Here is a 23048-nt window from a genome sequence, read left to right on the forward strand (position 1 = left end):
CTCTTTACATGTTTTTTGCTAAGGCAACTCCAGAGTTTGAACTAGAAAACTTAAAGTTTCAAATATTTGGTAAAAAAAAAAAAACCTCCAAAACGAAAAGTGACACCTCAATAAAAGAAGCAGGAAACAAACCTTTTCCTTTAAAGTGTAGAAAGCAGCCACTGTCCTGGGGCAGGTAGTAGTCCTGGAAATTGTTACACTTAAGGACATCCAATTTCAATGGTTGCTGCCATTCCTGTGAAAGTAACTTCAACCTCTAAATCTCAGTAATTCTGAGGGGCTGTCTCTTCTTTTTACCCAAATTCATTATACTGAAATTAACCTGTTCTCTGAGTAAGAGGAATTTGGGAGGAGGGCTGGCTCTTCTCCTTCCTCCCACATACAATAGCTGATGACTCTGTAAGATTTCTTAGTTCAAGAAAGACTCTGAGAGTCTGTACACCATTTAAATTGCTGTAGGAAGTAATAGAACCAAACCAAACTCCTGGGCTATAAAAGAAGGCTTTAATATAATAATATTCAAATCTAGCTTTACTATAAGATAAATATTGCCACTCCAAGTAGGTAAATGGATGGGAGGAAGAAGTGTCAAGGAGATGGGGTTCATCACAGCAAGTGTCCAAGCTGCTGAAGAAAGGTTGCACTGTCACTGGACAATCACTCAGTCCTGAGCTTGATTGTGGCCAATTCTTCTTGTTCTTGAGTTTCACTGGTCAGCTAGGATTGGGGCTCCAGCTGGCAGGACAGGATGTAGCTAAAGAGAGAATGACACCTGTGAGTCGACCAGGAGCTACAATTCAGGTGTCTCTCCCAGGGTTTACCCAGTAGTTGGAGTCTGGTGTTCCAGTGATCACAAGGAAACAAGGCTTGAGGCTGCCCAGGGAGCCATGGATGCAGGATCCCTAGAGTGGCCACCAGAAAGAGTCCATGCCTTTGCCCAGCTCCTGATGGGCCTCACCTCTCATCCTCACTGAGTCGCTCCACAGCCTGGAACCAGGCTCTAAACTCCTCCTTCGGTTCTAGAGTGTAGTTATCTGCAGCCACCTGGAGGAGCATGATCTCTTTCATTGCTTTGTATTCCTAGGCCAAGAGAAGAACAGGATGCACACAGAGCCTGGGTGGGTTGAGCAGTGGGATAGGGGACCAGTCCTAGGTCTTTGCACATGTGGCAGCCTTCCTTCCCTGAAAATTCATCCAGTCTCAACCTGTTCTCAGAGGTGAGTATAAATAGCCCCTCCTCCTGCAGGAAGTTATCCCTGATGCCACTCCCCTGACTTCACTTACCAGATGGATGGGTCTTACACTTTTTCATTATCAAACTATTCCAGTAAATGTATGATGGAGGGGATGCAGCCAAGAAATATTCTTCCCAGGGGCATCTCTGGTATCCACTCCCCTACACTTCCCTAATAGGAAGTGCCACAAGTGCTCACCTTAGTTTTTTTTTCTTATGGTTGATCCCATCTCCCTAGAAAGCAAATAGCCAAAGTCCATCAGAAAGAGCCCCTTGTTATTGCTTGTTCCTTATACCCATCCTTTCTCATGTTGTTCTCGTGTCAGGACACATTAGAAGACTGTCCATACACAGATAACAGGACTGGGATATAAGCCAGGCTCTGGGGTCCAGAGAAAGGACGACATGGGGTAGACAGTCAAGCACCTTATAGCACAACCCTCTCTGATGACAGAAGGGGAGGCTGAAACCTCTGGGGGGAGGGGGCTGTTAGGCTATGTAAGTGCTTGCCGATGTGGAGGTGCCTGATTTTGCTCTCCCCCCATAAGCAGCCTGAGAGGGAGAGGCTGAGGTCAACTCAGACAAACTTCATGCAGCTTTGCATTCAGTCTTGGGCACCAGGACCAGTGTCATAAGTGCAAACTCCCTTCACTCACCATTGAGATGAGAAACTCTAGCTCACAGGGGTAGCTGTGAAGCTCTCATGAGGGGAGGTTTGCCAAGTCCTGAGGTCTCAGGACTCATTACAGGGGTTCTCCACTCCCAAACCTCAGGATTCTGGGCCCTCCTACACAATTTAGAGGTTCACTCACCTCTGCAGCGTTCCACGCATATGTTTTCAGATACTTCTAACTTAGGGAAAAAAGATGTTAGCTGACAGATTGTTTTTGCAAAGTGCCGGTCGATGCGGCTGAGCATATGGCTCTTTTGGCCTAGGCCCCGAATAGGTTTGCAAACAGTTCTCACCTGGCGAAACCAAGATGAGAGTTTCAAAACACGAGTGCTTGGCGAAGTGCTGGTTGGCACAGTTGAGGCTATGGCACGTCCGGCATTGTTTCTGAAACAATTCTAACTTAGTGAAACGAGATAGTTAGTGGAAAGAGCGTTTCCCCACAGTGTTGTTTCACAGAATCCAGCATACGACGCTCTCTGCCTAGCCCCCGCATTGCTCTTCAAACAACTCTAACTTAGTGAAAGGACATGTCAGTTGAAAGATGGTTTCCCTACAATGTTGTTTCACGGAGTTCAGTATATGACACTCTGCCCAGGCCCCGTATATGGTTACCACCACGCCTAACTTTGTGACAAGAGATCTTCCTTGCAAGACGGTATCCCCACAGTGTTTCACAGAGTAGAGGATATGGCGCTATCCGCATAGTCCCCGCCAGGGATTTCAAACACTTCTACCTTAGGGAAACGAGATGGTCGTTGAAAGATAGGTTCCCCAAAGCGCTACTTGACACCGTTGAGTACATGTAACTTTCCTCATAGGCTGTGCAGGGTTGTCCAACAACTGCCAAGGTAATGAAACAAGATAGTCGTTGAAGGATGGCTTCCCCACAGTGTTTTCGCACGGTCGCGTAGACGGCACTTGCACTTTCCGCTTAGACTCCCGATAGATTTCCAACACTTCTCACTTCGTGAAACACGCTGTAAGCGGAACGATGGTTCGGCAACACTGTTGTTTTACGGCACAGTCCTCATACTTCCCTTGCGTGGGCTTTCAGACGCTTCTATCTTAGTGAAACAAGAGGCTCTTTGAAAGACGGTTTTGTCCACGGTAATGTCTGCCAGTCTCGGCCGTATGCCCTTTTCCTCATCGTTCCCTGCATAGGTTTTTAACAATTCTCACTCAGCGATACAAGATGTTAGTTGAAAGCTGGTCTCCGCAAAGTGCAGTTTGAGAGTTGAGTGTGTGGCACGTTGGGCGTAGGCCGCGCTTATTGTCTCAAACCCTTGTCACAGTGAAAGGGGATGTTAGTTGAAAGATGGTTTCCCCTCAGTGTTGTTTCTCCGCGTTGAGTATACGGCACTTACCCTGTAGTCCCCGCATAGGTTTCAAGCGGTACTCACCTAATTAGCGAAACCAGATGTTAGTTGAAAGATTGTGTCGCCGCGGTGTTGTGTCCAAGAGTGGTTTCAAAGAGCATGACACTTTCGGAATAGGCCCTGCATAGGCTTTCAAACACTTCTAACTTGGTGAAACGAGATGTTAGCGGAAAGATGGTTTGTCCACAGGAGTCTCTCACAGTGTCGTGTATGTGTCCCTTTCCACATCGTTCCGTGCATGGGTTGTCCAACATTTCGAACTCCGTGATGCAACATTGAGTTGAAAGATGGTTTCCGCACAGCGCAGCGTGATAGAACTGGGTGTGTGGCGCTATCGGCATCGGCCCCGCCTAGTCTTTCAGACCCTAGTGACCTAGTGAAAACGAGACGTTTACTTGCAAGATGGTTCCCCCCACCCCCACCACCCCCCAATGTTGCTTCTTAGAGTTGCGTATATGGCACTTGCCGTGTAGCCCCCTCCCCACACGCATCGGTTTCCAAGCAGTTCTCAGTGAACTCAGATGTTAGTTGAAAGGATGTTTTACCACGCTGTTATTTCAGAGCGGAGTGTATGGCACTTTACGTGATGGCCCCGTAAGGGGTTTCAAACACACCGAACCTAGAGAAACCAGATGTTTGTTGCAAGATTCTTTCACCCCAGTGTTGTTTCACAGAGTCGAGTCTATGGCACTGTCCGCTAGGCCCCGCATGTGTAGTCAAAAACACTTTTCACTTAGTGAGACCAGATATTAGGTGAAAGATGTTTTCCCCACAGTGTTGTTTCACAGAGTTGAGTGTGTGGCCCTTTCCCTGTGAGTGATTCATAAGTTTTCAAACTATCTTAACTTACTTTGTGAAACCAGATGTGAGTTGAAAGACGCTGCGTCTCCACGGTGTTGTTGTGTTTTGTTTGTTTGTTTGTTTGTTTCACAAAGTTGACTATATGTCCCTTTCGGCATAGGCCGCGCACAAGTTTTCCAACCCTTCTCCCTTAGCGAAACAAGATGTTAGCTGAAAGACGGGTTTCCCTATAGTGTAGTTCCCAGATTACAGTATATGGTGCTTTCCGCCTAGGTCCCGCCTAGGTTTTCAAACACTTCTACCCTAGTGAAATGACGTGTTAGTTGAAAGATGGTTTCCACACAGTGTTGTTTCACAGAATTGAGTATAAGACACTTACCCTGTAGGGCCCGCATAGGTTTTTCAGACAGTTCTCACTCAGGTGAAACGAGATGTTAGGTGAAAGATAGGTTGGTTCCCCAAAGTGCTGCTTGACCGGGTTGAGTGTATGGCACTTTCCCCACAGGTGCCGCATAGGTCTTCAAGCGCTTCTAACTTAGTGAAACGAAATGTTACTTGAGAAATAGTTTCCCCACAGTGTTTCACGGTGCCGAGTATACGGCACTTTCCGCACAGGTTGCGGGAGAGTTTTCGAGCACGTCTAACTTGGGGACAGCGGGTGGTAGTTTCTTTGAAAGAAGCTTTCCCCACAGTGTTGTTTCACAGAGTGGAGTGTACGGCACTATCCTCCTAGGCAACACATTATTTCCACTAATTCTTAGCGGAGGGAGATGGAAGGAGCCGGATGGCTTCCCCGTAGTGCTCCTGGACAGATTTGAGCATACGGCGCCTTCCGCGTAAGCTCCACATAGGTTTTCAAAGACGTGTCACTTAGTGAAACGTGATGTTCGTGGGCAGACCTTTCCCCCTACGTGCTGTTTGACGGAGGATAATGGCACTTTACTCATGAGCCCCACAGAGGTTTTCGAACACTTCTACACTTGTGAAACGAGACGTTTGTTTCACAACGGTTTCAGCACAGTGATGTGTGACAGAGTTGAGTATCTGGCACTTTCCGTGTAGGCCCCTCATGGGTTTTCCAACACTTCCAACTTAGTTGAACCAGTGGTTTTTGAAAGTTAGTTTCCCTACAATGATGTTTCACAAAGTTAAGTCAACGGCGCGTTCTTTATACTAACAGACCCAGGATTTCTCCACTTGTAACAGTGAAACATGATATGAGTTCAAAGATTCCTACACAGTGTTGTTTCACAGTGTTGCTTCTAGGGCACTTTCCTTGTAGGTGTCGCACGGGTTTTTCAAACACTTCTAACATAGCGAGCCAAGGTGTCAGTTGAAAGATGGTTTCCCCCACAGATCGCAGTATATGGCACTTCCCTCCTAGGCCCCCTTAGGTTTGCAAACACGTCCAACTCAGGGAAACAAGATGTTAGTTGAAAGATGGTTCGTCCACACTATTCTCCCACCGTGTCGAGTATATGTCACTTTCCACATCGTTCCCCACATGGGTATTCAACCATGTCTAACTTGGCGATACGACACGTCAGTTGAAAGATGATGGTTTCCGCATGGTGCCGTTTGAGGGACTATAAGGCACTTTCGGCAAAGGCCCCGCAAGTTTTCCAAACATTTCTAACTTAAGGAAACGAGGCGTTCGTTGAACGTTAGTTGAACGTTTAGTCGAACTGTTAGTTCCCCACAGTGTTGCCTCACAGAGGAGAGCAGATGGCGCCTCCCTTGTAGGCACCCTATAGGTTTTAATCACTTACTGAACCCAGACGTAAGTTGAAAGGTTGTGTCACCACACTGTTGCCTCACGGAGTTGACTGTATGGTAGTATCCCAATAGGCCCCGCATATCGTTCAAACACTTTTAGCGTACCGAAGCCAGATGGTAGTTGAAAGACGGTGTCGGGACACTGTTGTTTCACAGTCTTGAGCTTACGGCGCTTTCGTGGCGGACCCCCATGGGTTTATAGACCCTTCTAACAGCGAAACCAGATGATATCTGAAGATGCCTTCCCCACAGTGTTGTTTCACAGCGTTCAGCATATGGCCCTATCCGCATAGGCCCCCGCATGGGTTTTTCAAACACGAAGTTCGAAGTTTGTGATAACATTTGCGGGGGGAAATGGTGACTGTGACATACACTCCATCCTGTGTGAAAATATTGTGGAGAGACGTTCTCTCAACTAAAGTCTCGTCTCACTAAGTGAGAAGTGTTTGTTTCAAAACCTATGCGGGGAACGATGAGGAAAGTGACAGATACTCGAGGGCGTGAGAGAATACCGGGGGCGAACCAACGTTCAACTAACACCGGGTTTCACTGAGTGGGCACTCTTTCCAAACCTATGCGGGACCTACACGGTAAGGGCTGTATACTTAAATCTGAGAGAAACAATGTGGAGAAAGCGCCTTTCACCTAACATCTGGTGTCACAAAGGCAAAGTGCTTTGAAATCCTTCGCAAGACCTACACGGAAAGTGCCATACCCTCAACTCTGTGAAACGACACTGTGGGGAAACCATCACCCCAAATCTGGTTTCACTAAGTTAGAAAGGTTTGGGTCCAGTGTATGCGGGGCCTAGGAGGATAGTGCCGTTTGCTCAACTCTGGCAAAGGATACTGTGGGGAAACCATCCTTCAACTGACAACTTGTTTCCCAACTTACAAGTGTTTGAAAACCTATGCGGGGCCAATGACGAAAGTGCCATGTACTCAACTCTGTGCAACAACAGCGTGCTGAAACTTCACCAGCACACAGCAGGTTTCACTATGTTTGGTGTGTTTGAAACCCCACAGGGGTCCAACACCTTAAGTGCCGTATACACCACTCTGTCCACCGGCACTGCGGTGAGGCACTCAACCGACATCTGATTTCACTCACTGAAAACTCTTGGAAAGCCTATGCGGAGCCGACATGTTAGTAAGTGCCATTTACTCAACTCTGTGAAGCAACAGTGTGGGGAATCCATCTTGCAACTAACATCTCCTTTCACTTAAAACGGACAAACGCTGCGGGGCTTGTGTCGAAAGCGCCATATATGCACTTCTGTGAAACAGCCCTGTGGTGACAAACTTTCCACCATCAGGTTTCACTAAGTGAGAACTCTGAAAACAAATGCAGCGCCTACAGGGTGTGCGCTCGATACTCAACTCGGTGAAACAACACGATCGCCATACCATCTCTCAACTAACATCTCGTTTCACTCAGTTAGAAATTTTTCACCTAACATCTGATTTCCCCAAGCAAAAAAAAAAAAAAAAAAAAAAAAAAAAAGGTTTCAACTCTTTTCCACGACCTACCAGGAAGGAGGCAAGCACTTAACTCTGCGAAACGGCACTGTGGGAAAAAACCTTCTTTCACCTGAAATCTGGTTTCACTAAGTTACAAGTGTTTGAATACGCCTGCGGGGCCTAGGCGAATAGTGTCATATACCTAACTGTGAAACAACACTGTGGGGAAACTGTCTTTCCAATAACACCTCGCCTTACTGAGTTAGAAGTGTTCGAAAAAGTGTGAAGACGCTTGCCGAAACCGTCTTAGAACTCAGCTCCGTCCAACTGCACTTTGCGGAAAACATCTTGCTACTGACATCTTTTATCACTAAGGTAGAAGGGTGTGAAAACCTTGGTTGGGGATCGATGTGCAAAGGGACATTTACTCGACACTGTGAGAGAATACTGTGGACAAACGATCTCCCACCTAACATCTTGTTTCACTGAGTTTCGGAAAAACCTGTTTGAAAACCCATGCGGGGTCTATGCGTGAGGGGCCATATATACTCAACTCTGTGAAACAAGACGGTCGAGAAAGCACTTTTCAAGGAACTTCTGGTTTCATTGAGAAAAATTTCCCAACCCTATGAGGGTCCTATGCGTTCGGCAAGTGCCATGTACTGAAAACAGTGGAACAAGGACCTAGAGAGTCCTGGACTTTGTCTGCTTTTCTCCCTTTTCCCATCTTTGAACGGAGTGAGCAGTGAGTGACAGGGCTGTGGCCGCCACGTGGCCCCCATTGTTGCCCCCAGAGAGTGCCAAGGGGCATCGGCGCCCTCTTGGTGTCAAGGGCTCTTTCTGAGCTGACCAGCTCCTGGAGCCTCCTGCTCTTGTGTGAACTTTGTGCTTTTCAGAAGGAAGGCCCCTCCATCAGGCAGAGCAATGAGGCAAGTTTGCTCCCTTCCCCACCTCTTGCTACAAACAGCCCATCACCAAGCTCAGGGATACGAGGGCTATCCTCCTTTGGGATAGCTGACGCTCATGGCTGTCACCGAGCAGGGGACCAGGTGGGTAGCCGACGCCCACCCCTTGGTGCCTGCTGAGTGAGTGCCAGCTCCATGGTTCATAAGGGTGAACAAAGAACGAGTCACAAAGCCTCGTGAATGTGCATGGGAAAGTGAATGGCTGCAGCCAGGACCCAAGTGTGCAACATTTCCAGCGAATGGGAATGTGATCCACGTGGACCGGACACGTTAAACTTCCTTCCCCCCTTGGCCCAGCATGGAGGCCAGCGTGCGCCTAATACCTCTGGCCCATCCTCCACACAAACAGATCTCGGCTGGACCCCTTACCTTGCCCTGACGCTCCGGATGTGGACGTGTAGTCCTGAAACAAATATGCCGGCCCCTTTTACCTCCACCTCTAACATACGACCCACGCACGGGCTGGTCCACACTGGACTTTTGCAAGACCGATCTATTACTGTGCAAGACTGAAACGTATGGGGCCCGAGGCATACCTTGACATATTAAACAGCAGTATCATGAGATTGGATCGGCCTAGGGCAAGGGTTCTTCATTAAGGATGAGAATGGAATAACGTTTAGAACAAACTGACGAGCACGATATATTGGCAAGCTGGCTTGCTCACAAATCAGAAGACCTTTTGTGGGATTTGACTACAGGTGTTGTGCAAAGGGAGTCACTCGGAGCCCTGTGGACAAGAGACCCACATTCCTCCTCAAGAAGTAGAGGGAAACTGTGGCCTTTTGTGTGCTTCTCTGCCCATCGTATCACAAGAGAGGGCCCCAGTGACACCGAGATATGAAGAAGGTGCTTCCATGGGAGGATCGAGTGATGAGAGCAAGGCCTGGTGCAGGAGACGTTCCAAAGACTTTGAGTTCTCTGGTCAAGTCATGGAGCAGGCTGCACAGGCACATCCTGTCTCTTCCTCTGCCTGAGGCTATGTCCCTCCATCAGGATCAGGGGTCAGCGTGCCAGGTGTCCTGTCAGGTACCCGACTCTGAGAGCTCTGCATTGACTCAGGAAAGGCCTGGAAACTCAACTGCCATCCTTGGACCTTGTTTGGTACGGGAGAGCCCCTTGGTCTTGGTGTGTGACGTGAGAACAAGTTAGAAAAACAGCAGTGGGATCAGAATCCCTACGAGGTCAATCGTGGTCCTGCGTTAACAAAGGGCCTTGGTGGAAATCTACAAAATAGATATCGGCCTTCTCTTTCTCTCGTCTCTCTCATGAGGGAGGCGGGATCTGCCCCTAACTGGTGGGTTGGCCTCCCCACAAGCACTGTCCCTGGGCACCTTCCAATACGCTAGGGTTTTGGTTGGCCACACATTTCTGATAGCACATTGAGAGGGGCCCAAGCAAAACCTACATCACCATAACGTGGACACCGGCAGACTCGTTCTTGAAGGAAGTCAGTATGTCTCTCAGACACTGGGTGTAAATAAAACCTTATTTTCCTCTCCAACAGAGAGCCAAGTTGTGTCCATGGAGACACAGAGTGCCTATGTTCTTCATCGGAGCCGACATTTGGAGAATGTTGAGACTGAAATGACTGTCAGTCTCCCGTCAACCTGGTTGTACCAGGAGTAAGAGATGCCTGTCAGCTTAGGCAAAGGGAGCCCTCTGAAAGACGACACACAGGAACCTTGCCATCAAGACGCCTGCAGTCTTTCTTCAGGAGCTAGAGATTGCTAGCTTTGTCTGCCCCTTCCAGGATCTCTGCCGGTTGTTGGAGGCAGCAGAGTTTGAGATGTGGCTATTGGGTGCTGCTGCTGGCTCTTGCTCAGGTGTCCGGAACAAGGACTTTATTCCCTATTCTGGAAGGGGCTCTTCTCACAGTGACCCACACCTGGTTCATACTGCCCATGTGTAAGCTGTCTGCTGCTCAAAATGAAACCCACTCAGTCAAGCCAGTGAGCAAAGCCAGACAGCTCCCCTTCGCCTCCTCCACCAGAGCAGGCCAAGCAGCATCCTGTCGGAGGCCATTGTTCCTTTGGTATAGCAGAGCCGAAAAGCCCTCACTGAGCACAGGGCCAGAGTGGGAGTCTGTGGCTTACCCCAGGGTGCCAGCTGAGCGAGGGACAGTTCTGTGGCCCCTACGTGTGAGCAAAAACGTTATGCCGAAGGACAGCCATGGGAAGAAAATGACTTAGGAGGCGCGCCAAAGCTCGACATTCCATAGGGGAACTGGATCATTCTGGGAAGATGAGGTCTTCGTCATCTTCATTTCTTCTCGGCCCATTGATGGGCACTGCAACCTCTGCTCCAGCATACCTACCAACTTTCTCCACTGGGCATCTTGCAATGACCCAGGCCTCGTGATGTCCGTATACCTCTGAAGCCAGACGAAGGGGTGGTCCTTTGGGAAAACCCATTGCACGCTCGCAGGGACTTCGCCACGCTCTCCACTTGAAGGCAGAGGCTGTTCCTCTGAGAGACTCACTTGGAATGAAGCCCAGGGAGAAACTCTTTTGGAAGTAGAGCAAAGGGGTGCAAAATGATAGTTGGCGTGCTAGAGGTCTTCCATCACAGATGGGGATGGGAGACCGTTGTGAGTGAAGGGGCTAGCACAGTCTTTCAGCAAGTTGACTCTCTCAGGAACTAGAAACAGCTACGGGCTTGGGGAAAGGGACCTCTCTCCGGGCCCCACCCGGAACACTGCCATCATGAGGCCTCCATTATTCCTTCAAGTAGAGAGGGGAAAGGCCTGGCTTTGGAGGTCTTTCCTTGCCATCCTATCGGCAGATAAGGGCAGCAGAGATGTAGCAGGGTGTATGTGGAGCACTGAGGTGTTGTGTTTGCTAGGCGTGTGGTGTCTGGAAAGGGCATGTGTATGTGGACTATCAGCAGTACGTCTCTGGTGTATGTGTGCTGTGTGCATTTCTGTGCATGGTATATGTGAAAGTGTGCGTGGGGGTGGACGGCGTGTGCTGTATAGGTCGTGTGGTGTGTGTGGTGTCTGGACTATGTGACGGATATTTTGTGTATGTGATGTGCTTTGGGTATGTTCCATGTAAATGGCTCATGACGTAGGGTGTGTGTCCAATGCGATTTTGAAAGCAGTGTGTAATCGTGTGGCACGTGGGAGGTTTGAATGCGTGGGTACTTGCAGTGTGTTGTTGTGGTAGGTTTTGTCTCTGTGCGGCGTGTTGGTGTTTACGTGTTTCTTAGGCACTGTGGCAGGTGGAAGTGCGGTGTTTGTGGTGTGTAAGAAGAGGTAGGTGTGCGGAGCGTGTTTGGTGCATAGACCTTGGTGAGTTGGTTAGAGCGTCGGTCATAGTGCGGTGGGTGTGAAACAAGAGAATTCGGTGTGTTAGTTGAGAGGCAGGTTCTCCACATTGTTGTCTCCCAGGATTGAGGGTATGGAACCTTCCTTAGAGTTCCTCGAATAGGGGTCCAACCATGTCTAACGTAGTGAAACAAGATGTTAGGCGAAAGATGGTTTCTTCGTGGTTTATTTTCAAGGCGCTGAGTGTATGGTACAGTCATTATGCATTCAGGCCTAGATTTTCCATCACTTCTCAGCTGGGGAACAAGAGGCTAGTTGAACGATGCTTTCTCCACAGTGTTTTACCACAGAGTTGAGTATATATACGGTACTTTCCCTTTAAGCCCCGTATATATTTTCAAACACGTCCAATGCGTAGAGAAACAAGTTAGTTCAAAGACGTATGCCCCAGGGTGTTTCACACGGTTTCCTACACTCTCGCTGTAGGCCCTGCCTGTGTTTTCAAACAGTTCTCACTGAGTGAAACCCCATGTTAGTTGACAGATGGTTTCACCACACTGTTGTTTCACAGGGTTGGGTACATGGCAAAAGTTTCGGTGTCGGCCTGGCATGGCTTTGAAACACTTGTAACTTAGTGACACAAGGTGTTAGTTGAAGGATGCTTTCCCCACGGTGTTGTTTGCCAGAGTTGAGTACATGGCGGCACTTAGGCCTAGGCCCCGCGTAGGTGTTCACACGCTTCTGGCATAGTGAAACCAGATGTTACTTGAAAGAGAGTTTCCCCACAGTCTTCCCCCCCACCCCCACCCCACCCCCACCCAAGGAGCCGAGCTCATAGTTCCCAGCATTGGTTTACACGCCCTTCTAACGGAGCGAAACAAGATGTTCATTGGAAGATGTTTACCCCACAGAGTTGAGTCTATGGCATGGTCCACGCATGGTTTTCAAACACTTCTAAATTAGCGAAATCAGCCGGTAGTTGAAAGACGGTTTCCCCACAGTGTTGTTTCACAGAGTGTAGTGTGTGGCACTTAGCTTACTGTAGGCCTCGCACAGGTTTTCAAACAGTTCTCTCTTGGTGATATCTGACGTTAGTTGAAAGGCTGTTTCACCACAGTGCCGTTTCACAGAGTGGAGTGTATGGCACTATCCGCCTAGGACCCGCATGTGAAGTCCAACGTTTCTAACAGTGAAAGCAGATTTGAGGGGAAATGTGGTTTCTCCACCGTGCTGGTTCGTGGTTGCGTATATGGCACTTTCCGGGCAGGCCCTGCATAGGTTTTCAAACTCTTCTGACTGTGTGAAACCAGACGTTAGTTGAAAGAGGTTTCCTCCACAGTACTCTTTCACACTGTCGAGGGTACGTCGCTTTCCACATCATCCCTTCCCCCCGCCCCCCACCCCCAGGTTTTCAAACATTTCTACCTTAGTGATACAAGATGTTAGTTCAAAGTAGATCCTCACAAAGTGCAGGTGGACCTCTGGCATTGGCCCCACAGAGGTTTTGAAACACCTCTAACTTACTTAGTGAAAGCAGATGTTAGTTAAAAGATGATTTCCCCACTGTGTTGTTTCTCAGAGTAGAATATACGGCACTTACCCTGTAGGACCCGCCTAGGTTTTCAAAGCCTTGTCACTTATTGAAACCTCAGGTTACTTGACAGACTGTTTCACCACAGTGTTGTTTTACAGAGTTGGGTGTATGGCCCTTTCAGCATAGGCCCCACAAAGGTTTTCGACACTTCTAACTTAGGGAAGCAAAATGTTAGTTGAAGGATGGTTCCCCACAGTGTTGTTTCACAGAGTTGAGTACACGGCACTTTAGGCACAGGCCCCGCATAGTAGTCAAACACTTCTAACAGACACTACATGTTACTTGAAAAGAGGGTTTCTCCACAGTATTTTTCACAGAGTCGGGTTTATATCACTTTCCGCACAGTCCCCAGCACTGGTCTGCAAACACTTCTAACTTACTGAAACATGATGTTAATCGAAAGATGTTGATCCCAGTGTTGTGTCACAGAGTTGAGTACATGGCGCTTTCTGACTGACTGGGGCGTGCATCGGTTCTCAAACACTTCTGAATTAGGGAAATCAGATGGTGGCTGAAAGGTGGTTTCACCACACTGTGGTTTCACAGTTGACTAGATGGTACTTCCCTCCTAGTTCCCCACGTGGGTTTCCAAGCACTATCCAACTTAGAGAAACAAGACTTTAGTTGACGATGGTCTCCCCAAAGGGTCGTTGGACAGGGTTGAGTATATGGCACCTTCTCCCTGGAACACGCGTAGGTTACTTAGTGAAACAAGATGGTGGTTAAAGAGGTTTCCCCACAAGGCTGTTTCACAGAGTCATATGGCACTATCGGCATAGTCCCCGTGTGGGCTTTCAAACATTTCTAACTTCGAGGCACCAGACGTTAGTTGAAAGATGCTTTCTCTACAGGCTTCTTTCACAGAGGTGAGTATATTGCACTGTGTTCATAGGCCTCGCATGAGTCTTCAAACACTTCAAACTCAGTGAAACGAAGTTTAGGTGAAAGAGCGCCTCCCCCCAACAGTCTTGTTTCAGGGGGTCGAGTATTTATTTGGCACTTTCCGTGTAGGTCATGCTTGGGTTTTCAAACTACGTTAACGTTGTAAAACCAGATGTCAGGTGAAAGGTGCTTTCCCCACAGTGTGCTTTCACAAAGGTGAGCGTATGGTACTTTCCTCATAGGGCGGGCGTAGGTTTGCATACACGTCTCACCTAGCGATGTTAGTGGAAAGATGGTTTCCCCCACAGTGTTGTTCCACCGATTTCAGTACATGGCACTTTCCACATGTCCCTTCCCACATCGATCCCCACAAAGGTTTTCAAGCACTTCTACCTTAGTGATGAAAGATGGTCCTTGAAAGGCCGTTTCCGCCAAGTGCTATAGAAGGCATTTTCGGCACAGGTCCCGCAGACATTTTCAGACACTTCTGACTGAGTGAACCGAGATGTTAGTTGAAAGACGGTTTCCCCACGGTGTTGTTGTTTCACAGAGTCGAGCCCATGGCACTCGCCGTCTAGGCCCCGCATGTGTATTCCAACCCGACTGACTCAGCGAAGGATTGTTTCTCCACCGTGTTGGTTCACAGAGTTAAGTATATGGCTCCTTCCACGTCAGCCATGCAAAGGATTTGAAGCCATTTTCACTTTGTGAAAGAGGATGTTAACTGAAGGATGTTTACCCCACAGTGCTGTCTCATAGAGTTGAGAACACGTGCTTTCCGCCTAAGCTGCGCACAGGTTTTCAAACGCTTCTAACAGTGAAACAAGATGTTAGTTGAAAAATGGCTTTTCCACAGTAATCCCTCACAGTGTCAATGATAAGTCCCTTTCCTAATTGTTGTCCGCGTAGCGTTTCAACCACGTCTAACTCAGTGATGCAAGATACTAGTTGAAAGATGCTTTCCGCAAGGTGCAGTTTGACAGAGTTGAGTATATTGCACTTTGGGCATAGGCCCCACAGAGTTTTGAAAACCTTTTAATTTTAGGGACACGAGATGTCAGTTGAAAGATGGTTCCCCCACAGTGTTGTTGTTGGAAAGATGGTTTGTCCCCATTATTCTCTCACGGCGTCGAGTATATGTCACTGTCCTGATCGTTCCCCACATAGATTTCTCAAGCCTTTCTAAGTTAGTGAACCGAGACGTCAGTGGAAAGACGGTTTGGCGACAGGGTTGTTTCACAGAGTCGAGAATATGGCCTTTGGCCTGTAGGCGCCGCACTTGTCTTCAAAGAGTTGTCGCTTCGTGAAACCTGATGTTAGTGGGAAGTTTTTCACCACAGGGTTGCGTCACAGAGTTGACCATAGGGCACTTTCGCCGCAAGCCCCGCAAGTTTGTCAAGGAGTTCCAACGAAGTGAAGTGGGATGTTAGCGGCAAGGTGGTTTCCCCACAGCGTTGCTTCAACAGAGGTGAGTCAGTGGCCCTGACCGCGTAGGCCCCGCATACTGGACGTGTCCAAACAGTTCTCAGTGAATTCAGATGTTAGTTGAAAGACTGTCTCACCACAGCGTAGATTGCCAGAGTGGCGTATAAGGCACTTTATGTGTCGGCCCCATAAGCGGTTTGAACCACATCTACCATAGTGAAACCTGATGATTTTTGAAGGATAGTTTCAGCACACTGTTTGTCCCATTCAGAGTTGAGTGTACGGCACGTTCGTCATTGGCCCCGCATAGTTTTTCAAACGCTTCTAACTTCTGAAGCAAGATGTTCGTTGAAGGATCGTTTCCACACAGAGTGTCTTTGCCAGAGTTGAGTAAAAGGCACTAGCCCTTAGGCCACCCGTGCATGTTCCAACGAACTTGTGACTTAGTGAAACCAGATTTTGGGTGATGGCTTCCCTTCAGCGTTGTTTCCACAGAGTGAGTAAATGGCACTTACGTTGCAGGCCCCGCGTAGATTTTTTTCAAGCCGTTCTCACTAAGGTGAAATCAGGAGTTAGTTGAAAGAGAGTTTCACCACAGTGTTGTCTCCCAGAGTGGAGTACATGGCGCCAGCCGCCTTGGTCCTGAATGTGTATTCAAGCGTTTCTAACTTCGTGAAAGCAGATTCTAGGGGAAACATGCTTTCCCCACCGTGATGTTTCCAGAGTTGCGTCCATGGCACTTTCCACAGTAGTTCATGCATAGCTTTTCAGAGTCTTCTTTGTGAAACTTGATAGTTAGTTGAAAGCTGTTTCTCCGTGCTGTTTTTTTTCGCAGAGTTGATTACCTGGCCCTGGCCACATAGTCCCCGCCTCGGTTTTAATACGCTTCTATCTAGTGAAACAAGATGTTAGTTGAAAGACGGTTTGTCCACAGTGTTCTCTCAGTGTCGAATGCATGCCACTTTCCACATCGTTCCCCGTATAGGTTTTCAAACACTTCGAACGCAGTGATACGAAATGTTGCTTGAACGACGGTTTCCGCCAAGTGCCGTTTGCCAGAGCTGAGTATATGGCAGTTCCGTCACAGGCTTTGCATAGTTTTTGAAACCCTTCTAACTTGGTGAAACGAGGTGGCAGTTGAAAGATGGCCTCCCCACGGTGCTTTTGCACAAACTTGAGTATGTGGCGCTTACTCTGTAGGCCCCGCCTACGTTTTCAAAGAAGTCTGTCTCACTCGGTGAAACCAGATCTGAGTTGAAAGACGGTTTCACCACAGTGTTCTTTCACAGAGTGGAGTATAGGTCACTTTTGGCCTAGGCCCCGAAAGGGTTTCCAAAGAGGTCTGTCTCACTTAGTGAAATCAGATGAGCGTTGAAAAGGAGTGTTTCAAAACAGTGCTGTTTCACAGAGTGGAGAATATCGCACTATGTGCCTAGGCCCTGCACGTGTAGTCAGACTTTTCTAATTTAGTGAAATCAGTTCTTAGATGACACATTGGTTCCTACTCAAGTGATGTTTCCAGAGTTGAGCATACAGCTCTTTCCTTGTAGGTGATCCATAGGTTGTCAAACTATTTTAACTTGAAGCCAGATGTTAGCTGAGAGATGTTTTGTCCACAGTTTTCGCACATAGTTGAGTATATGGACCTTTCCGCATAGTTCCCGCATAGGTTTTCAAATCCTTCTTAGTGAAACAAGATGGTAGTTGAAAGGTGCTTTTGTCCACAGTATTCTCTCACAGAGTCGTGTATATGTCACTTTCTGCAGCCTTCCCCGCATATGTTTTCAGATACTTCTAACTTAGGGAAAAAAGATGTTAGCTGACAGATTGTTTTTGCAAAGTGCCGGTCGATGCGGCTGAGCATATGGCTCTTTTGGCCTAGGCCCCGAATAGGTTTGCAAACAGTTCTCACCTGGCGAAACCAAGATGAGAGTTTCAAAACACGAGTGCTTGGCGAAGTGCTGGTTGGCACAGTTGAGGCTATGGCACGTCCGGCATTGTTTCTGAAACAATTCTAACTTAGTGAAACGAGATAGTTAGTGGAAAGAGCGTTTCCCCACAGTGTTGTTTCACAGAATCCAGCATACGACGCTCTCTGCCTAGCCCCCGCATTGCTCTTCAAACAACTCTAACTTAGTGAAAGGACATGTCAGTTGAAAGATGGTTTCCCTACAATGTTGTTTCACGGAGTTCAGTATATGACACTCTGCCCAGGCCCCGTATATGGTTACCACCACGCCTAACTTTGTGACAAGAGATCTTCCTTGCAAGACGGTATCCCCACAGTGTTTCACAGAGTAGAGGATATGGCGCTATCCGCATAGTCCCCGCCAGGGATTTCAAACACTTCTACCTTAGGGAAACGAGATGGTCGTTGAAAGATAGGTTCCCCAAAGCGCTACTTGACACCGTTGAGTACATGTAACTTTCCTCATAGGCTGTGCAGGGTTGTCCAACAACTGCCAAGGTAATGAAACAAGATAGTCGTTGAAGGATGGCTTCCCCACAGTGTTTTCGCACGGTCGCGTAGACGGCACTTGCACTTTCCGCTTAGACTCCCGATAGATTTCCAACACTTCTCACTTCGTGAAACACGCTGTAAGCGGAACGATGGTTCGGCAACACTGTTGTTTTACGGCACAGTCCTCATACTTCCCTTGCGTGGGCTTTCAGACGCTTCTATCTTAGTGAAACAAGAGGCTCTTTGAAAGACGGTTTTGTCCACGGTAATGTCTGCCAGTCTCGGCCGTATGCCCTTTTCCTCATCGTTCCCTGCATAGGTTTTTAACAATTCTCACTCAGCGATACAAGATGTTAGTTGAAAGCTGGTCTCCGCAAAGTGCAGTTTGAGAGTTGAGTGTGTGGCACGTTGGGCGTAGGCCGCGCTTATTGTCTCAAACCCTTGTCACAGTGAAAGGGGATGTTAGTTGAAAGATGGTTTCCCCTCAGTGTTGTTTCTCCGCGTTGAGTATACGGCACTTACCCTGTAGTCCCCGCATAGGTTTCAAGCGGTACTCACCTAATTAGCGAAACCAGATGTTAGTTGAAAGATTGTGTCGCCGCGGTGTTGTGTCCAAGAGTGGTTTCAAAGAGCATGACACTTTCGGAATAGGCCCTGCATAGGCTTTCAAACACTTCTAACTTGGTGAAACGAGATGTTAGCGGAAAGATGGTTTGTCCACAGGAGTCTCTCACAGTGTCGTGTATGTGTCCCTTTCCACATCGTTCCGTGCATGGGTTGTCCAACATTTCGAACTCCGTGATGCAACATTGAGTTGAAAGATGGTTTCCGCACAGCGCAGCGTGATAGAACTGGGTGTGTGGCGCTATCGGCATCGGCCCCGCCTAGTCTTTCAGACCCTAGTGACCTAGTGAAAACGAGACGTTTACTTGCAAGATGGTTCCCCCCACCCCCACCACCCCCCAATGTTGCTTCTTAGAGTTGCGTATATGGCACTTGCCGTGTAGCCCCCTCCCCACACGCATCGGTTTCCAAGCAGTTCTCAGTGAACTCAGATGTTAGTTGAAAGGATGTTTTACCACGCTGTTATTTCAGAGCGGAGTGTATGGCACTTTACGTGATGGCCCCGTAAGGGGTTTCAAACACACCGAACCTAGAGAAACCAGATGTTTGTTGCAAGATTCTTTCACCCCAGTGTTGTTTCACAGAGTCGAGTCTATGGCACTGTCCGCTAGGCCCCGCATGTGTAGTCAAAAACACTTTTCACTTAGTGAGACCAGATATTAGGTGAAAGATGTTTTCCCCACAGTGTTGTTTCACAGAGTTGAGTGTGTGGCCCTTTCCCTGTGAGTGATTCATAAGTTTTCAAACTATCTTAACTTACTTTGTGAAACCAGATGTGAGTTGAAAGACGCTGCGTCTCCACGGTGTTGTTGTGTTTTGTTTGTTTGTTTGTTTGTTTCACAAAGTTGACTATATGTCCCTTTCGGCATAGGCCGCGCACAAGTTTTCCAACCCTTCTCCCTTAGCGAAACAAGATGTTAGCTGAAAGACGGGTTTCCCTATAGTGTAGTTCCCAGATTACAGTATATGGTGCTTTCCGCCTAGGTCCCGCCTAGGTTTTCAAACACTTCTACCCTAGTGAAATGACGTGTTAGTTGAAAGATGGTTTCCACACAGTGTTGTTTCACAGAATTGAGTATAAGACACTTACCCTGTAGGGCCCGCATAGGTTTTTCAGACAGTTCTCACTCAGGTGAAACGAGATGTTAGGTGAAAGATAGGTTGGTTCCCCAAAGTGCTGCTTGACCGGGTTGAGTGTATGGCACTTTCCCCACAGGTGCCGCATAGGTCTTCAAGCGCTTCTAACTTAGTGAAACGAAATGTTACTTGAGAAATAGTTTCCCCACAGTGTTTCACGGTGCCGAGTATACGGCACTTTCCGCACAGGTTGCGGGAGAGTTTTCGAGCACGTCTAACTTGGGGACAGCGGGTGGTAGTTTCTTTGAAAGAAGCTTTCCCCACAGTGTTGTTTCACAGAGTGGAGTGTACGGCACTATCCTCCTAGGCAACACATTATTTCCACTAATTCTTAGCGGAGGGAGATGGAAGGAGCCGGATGGCTTCCCCGTAGTGCTCCTGGACAGATTTGAGCATACGGCGCCTTCCGCGTAAGCTCCACATAGGTTTTCAAAGACGTGTCACTTAGTGAAACGTGATGTTCGTGGGCAGACCTTTCCCCCTACGTGCTGTTTGACGGAGGATAATGGCACTTTACTCATGAGCCCCACAGAGGTTTTCGAACACTTCTACACTTGTGAAACGAGACGTTTGTTTCACAACGGTTTCAGCACAGTGATGTGTGACAGAGTTGAGTATCTGGCACTTTCCGTGTAGGCCCCTCATGGGTTTTCCAACACTTCCAACTTAGTTGAACCAGTGGTTTTTGAAAGTTAGTTTCCCTACAATGATGTTTCACAAAGTTAAGTCAACGGCGCGTTCTTTATACTAACAGACCCAGGATTTCTCCACTTGTAACAGTGAAACATGATATGAGTTCAAAGATTCCTACACAGTGTTGTTTCACAGTGTTGCTTCTAGGGCACTTTCCTTGTAGGTGTCGCACGGGTTTTTCAAACACTTCTAACATAGCGAGCCAAGGTGTCAGTTGAAAGATGGTTTCCCCCACAGATCGCAGTATATGGCACTTCCCTCCTAGGCCCCCTTAGGTTTGCAAACACGTCCAACTCAGGGAAACAAGATGTTAGTTGAAAGATGGTTCGTCCACACTATTCTCCCACCGTGTCGAGTATATGTCACTTTCCACATCGTTCCCCACATGGGTATTCAACCATGTCTAACTTGGCGATACGACACGTCAGTTGAAAGATGATGGTTTCCGCATGGTGCCGTTTGAGGGACTATAAGGCACTTTCGGCAAAGGCCCCGCAAGTTTTCCAAACATTTCTAACTTAAGGAAACGAGGCGTTCGTTGAACGTTAGTTGAACGTTTAGTCGAACTGTTAGTTCCCCACAGTGTTGCCTCACAGAGGAGAGCAGATGGCGCCTCCCTTGTAGGCACCCTATAGGTTTTAATCACTTACTGAACCCAGACGTAAGTTGAAAGGTTGTGTCACCACACTGTTGCCTCACGGAGTTGACTGTATGGTAGTATCCCAATAGGCCCCGCATATCGTTCAAACACTTTTAGCGTACCGAAGCCAGATGGTAGTTGAAAGACGGTGTCGGGACACTGTTGTTTCACAGTCTTGAGCTTACGGCGCTTTCGTGGCGGACCCCCATGGGTTTATAGACCCTTCTAACAGCGAAACCAGATGATATCTGAAGATGCCTTCCCCACAGTGTTGTTTCACAGCGTTCAGCATATGGCCCTATCCGCATAGGCCCCCGCATGGGTTTTTCAAACACGAAGTTCGAAGTTTGTGATAACATTTGCGGGGGGAAATGGTGACTGTGACATACACTCCATCCTGTGTGAAAATATTGTGGAGAGACGTTCTCTCAACTAAAGTCTCGTCTCACTAAGTGAGAAGTGTTTGTTTCAAAACCTATGCGGGGAACGATGAGGAAAGTGACAGATACTCGAGGGCGTGAGAGAATACCGGGGGCGAACCAACGTTCAACTAACACCGGGTTTCACTGAGTGGGCACTCTTTCCAAACCTATGCGGGACCTACACGGTAAGGGCTGTATACTTAAATCTGAGAGAAACAATGTGGAGAAAGCGCCTTTCACCTAACATCTGGTGTCACAAAGGCAAAGTGCTTTGAAATCCTTCGCAAGACCTACACGGAAAGTGCCATACCCTCAACTCTGTGAAACGACACTGTGGGGAAACCATCACCCCAAATCTGGTTTCACTAAGTTAGAAAGGTTTGGGTCCAGTGTATGCGGGGCCTAGGAGGATAGTGCCGTTTGCTCAACTCTGGCAAAGGATACTGTGGGGAAACCATCCTTCAACTGACAACTTGTTTCCCAACTTACAAGTGTTTGAAAACCTATGCGGGGCCAATGACGAAAGTGCCATGTACTCAACTCTGTGCAACAACAGCGTGCTGAAACTTCACCAGCACACAGCAGGTTTCACTATGTTTGGTGTGTTTGAAACCCCACAGGGGTCCAACACCTTAAGTGCCGTATACACCACTCTGTCCACCGGCACTGCGGTGAGGCACTCAACCGACATCTGATTTCACTCACTGAAAACTCTTGGAAAGCCTATGCGGAGCCGACATGTTAGTAAGTGCCATTTACTCAACTCTGTGAAGCAACAGTGTGGGGAATCCATCTTGCAACTAACATCTCCTTTCACTTAAAACGGACAAACGCTGCGGGGCTTGTGTCGAAAGCGCCATATATGCACTTCTGTGAAACAGCCCTGTGGTGACAAACTTTCCACCATCAGGTTTCACTAAGTGAGAACTCTGAAAACAAATGCAGCGCCTACAGGGTGTGCGCTCGATACTCAACTCGGTGAAACAACACGATCGCCATACCATCTCTCAACTAACATCTCGTTTCACTCAGTTAGAAATTTTTCACCTAACATCTGATTTCCCCAAGCAAAAAAAAAAAAAAAAAAAAAAAAAAAAAAAGGTTTCAACTCTTTTCCACGACCTACCAGGAAGGAGGCAAGCACTTAACTCTGCGAAACGGCACTGTGGGAAAAAACCTTCTTTCACCTGAAATCTGGTTTCACTAAGTTACAAGTGTTTGAATACGCCTGCGGGGCCTAGGCGAATAGTGTCATATACCTAACTGTGAAACAACACTGTGGGGAAACTGTCTTTCCAATAACACCTCGCCTTACTGAGTTAGAAGTGTTCGAAAAAGTGTGAAGACGCTTGCCGAAACCGTCTTAGAACTCAGCTCCGTCCAACTGCACTTTGCGGAAAACATCTTGCTACTGACATCTTTTATCACTAAGGTAGAAGGGTGTGAAAACCTTGGTTGGGGATCGATGTGCAAAGGGACATTTACTCGACACTGTGAGAGAATACTGTGGACAAACGATCTCCCACCTAACATCTTGTTTCACTGAGTTTCGGAAAAACCTGTTTGAAAACCCATGCGGGGTCTATGCGTGAGGGGCCATATATACTCAACTCTGTG

The 23048-nt window shown here is 47.9% G+C and overlaps 2 long non-coding RNA genes across 3 annotated transcripts; both read right to left on the reverse strand.

The window, feature by feature from the left end:
- Window positions 1–513: 513 nt before the first annotated feature.
- On the reverse strand, window positions 514–7341 carry LOC123384393. Of its 2 annotated transcripts, XR_006595430.1 has the most exons (3): window positions 4464–7341; window positions 959–3656; window positions 514–754 (listed from the first exon to the last, which is right to left on the reverse strand). It is a non-coding gene; the product is annotated as an uncharacterized LOC123384393 (long non-coding RNA). The 2 variants fall into 2 exon arrangements; XR_006595429.1 differs by having other exon boundaries at window positions 959–7341.
- Window positions 7342–15959: 8618 nt separating this feature from the next.
- LOC123384394 lies at window positions 15960–22507 on the reverse strand. Its single transcript, XR_006595431.1, has 2 exons — window positions 19630–22507; window positions 15960–18822 (listed from the first exon to the last, which is right to left on the reverse strand). It is a non-coding gene; the product is annotated as an uncharacterized LOC123384394 (long non-coding RNA).
- Window positions 22508–23048: the final 541 nt, after the last annotated feature.

This window comes from Felis catus, chromosome A3, assembly GCF_018350175.1.
Source record: "Felis catus isolate Fca126 chromosome A3, F.catus_Fca126_mat1.0, whole genome shotgun sequence".
Classification (NCBI taxonomy): Eukaryota; Metazoa; Chordata; class Mammalia; order Carnivora; family Felidae; genus Felis; species Felis catus.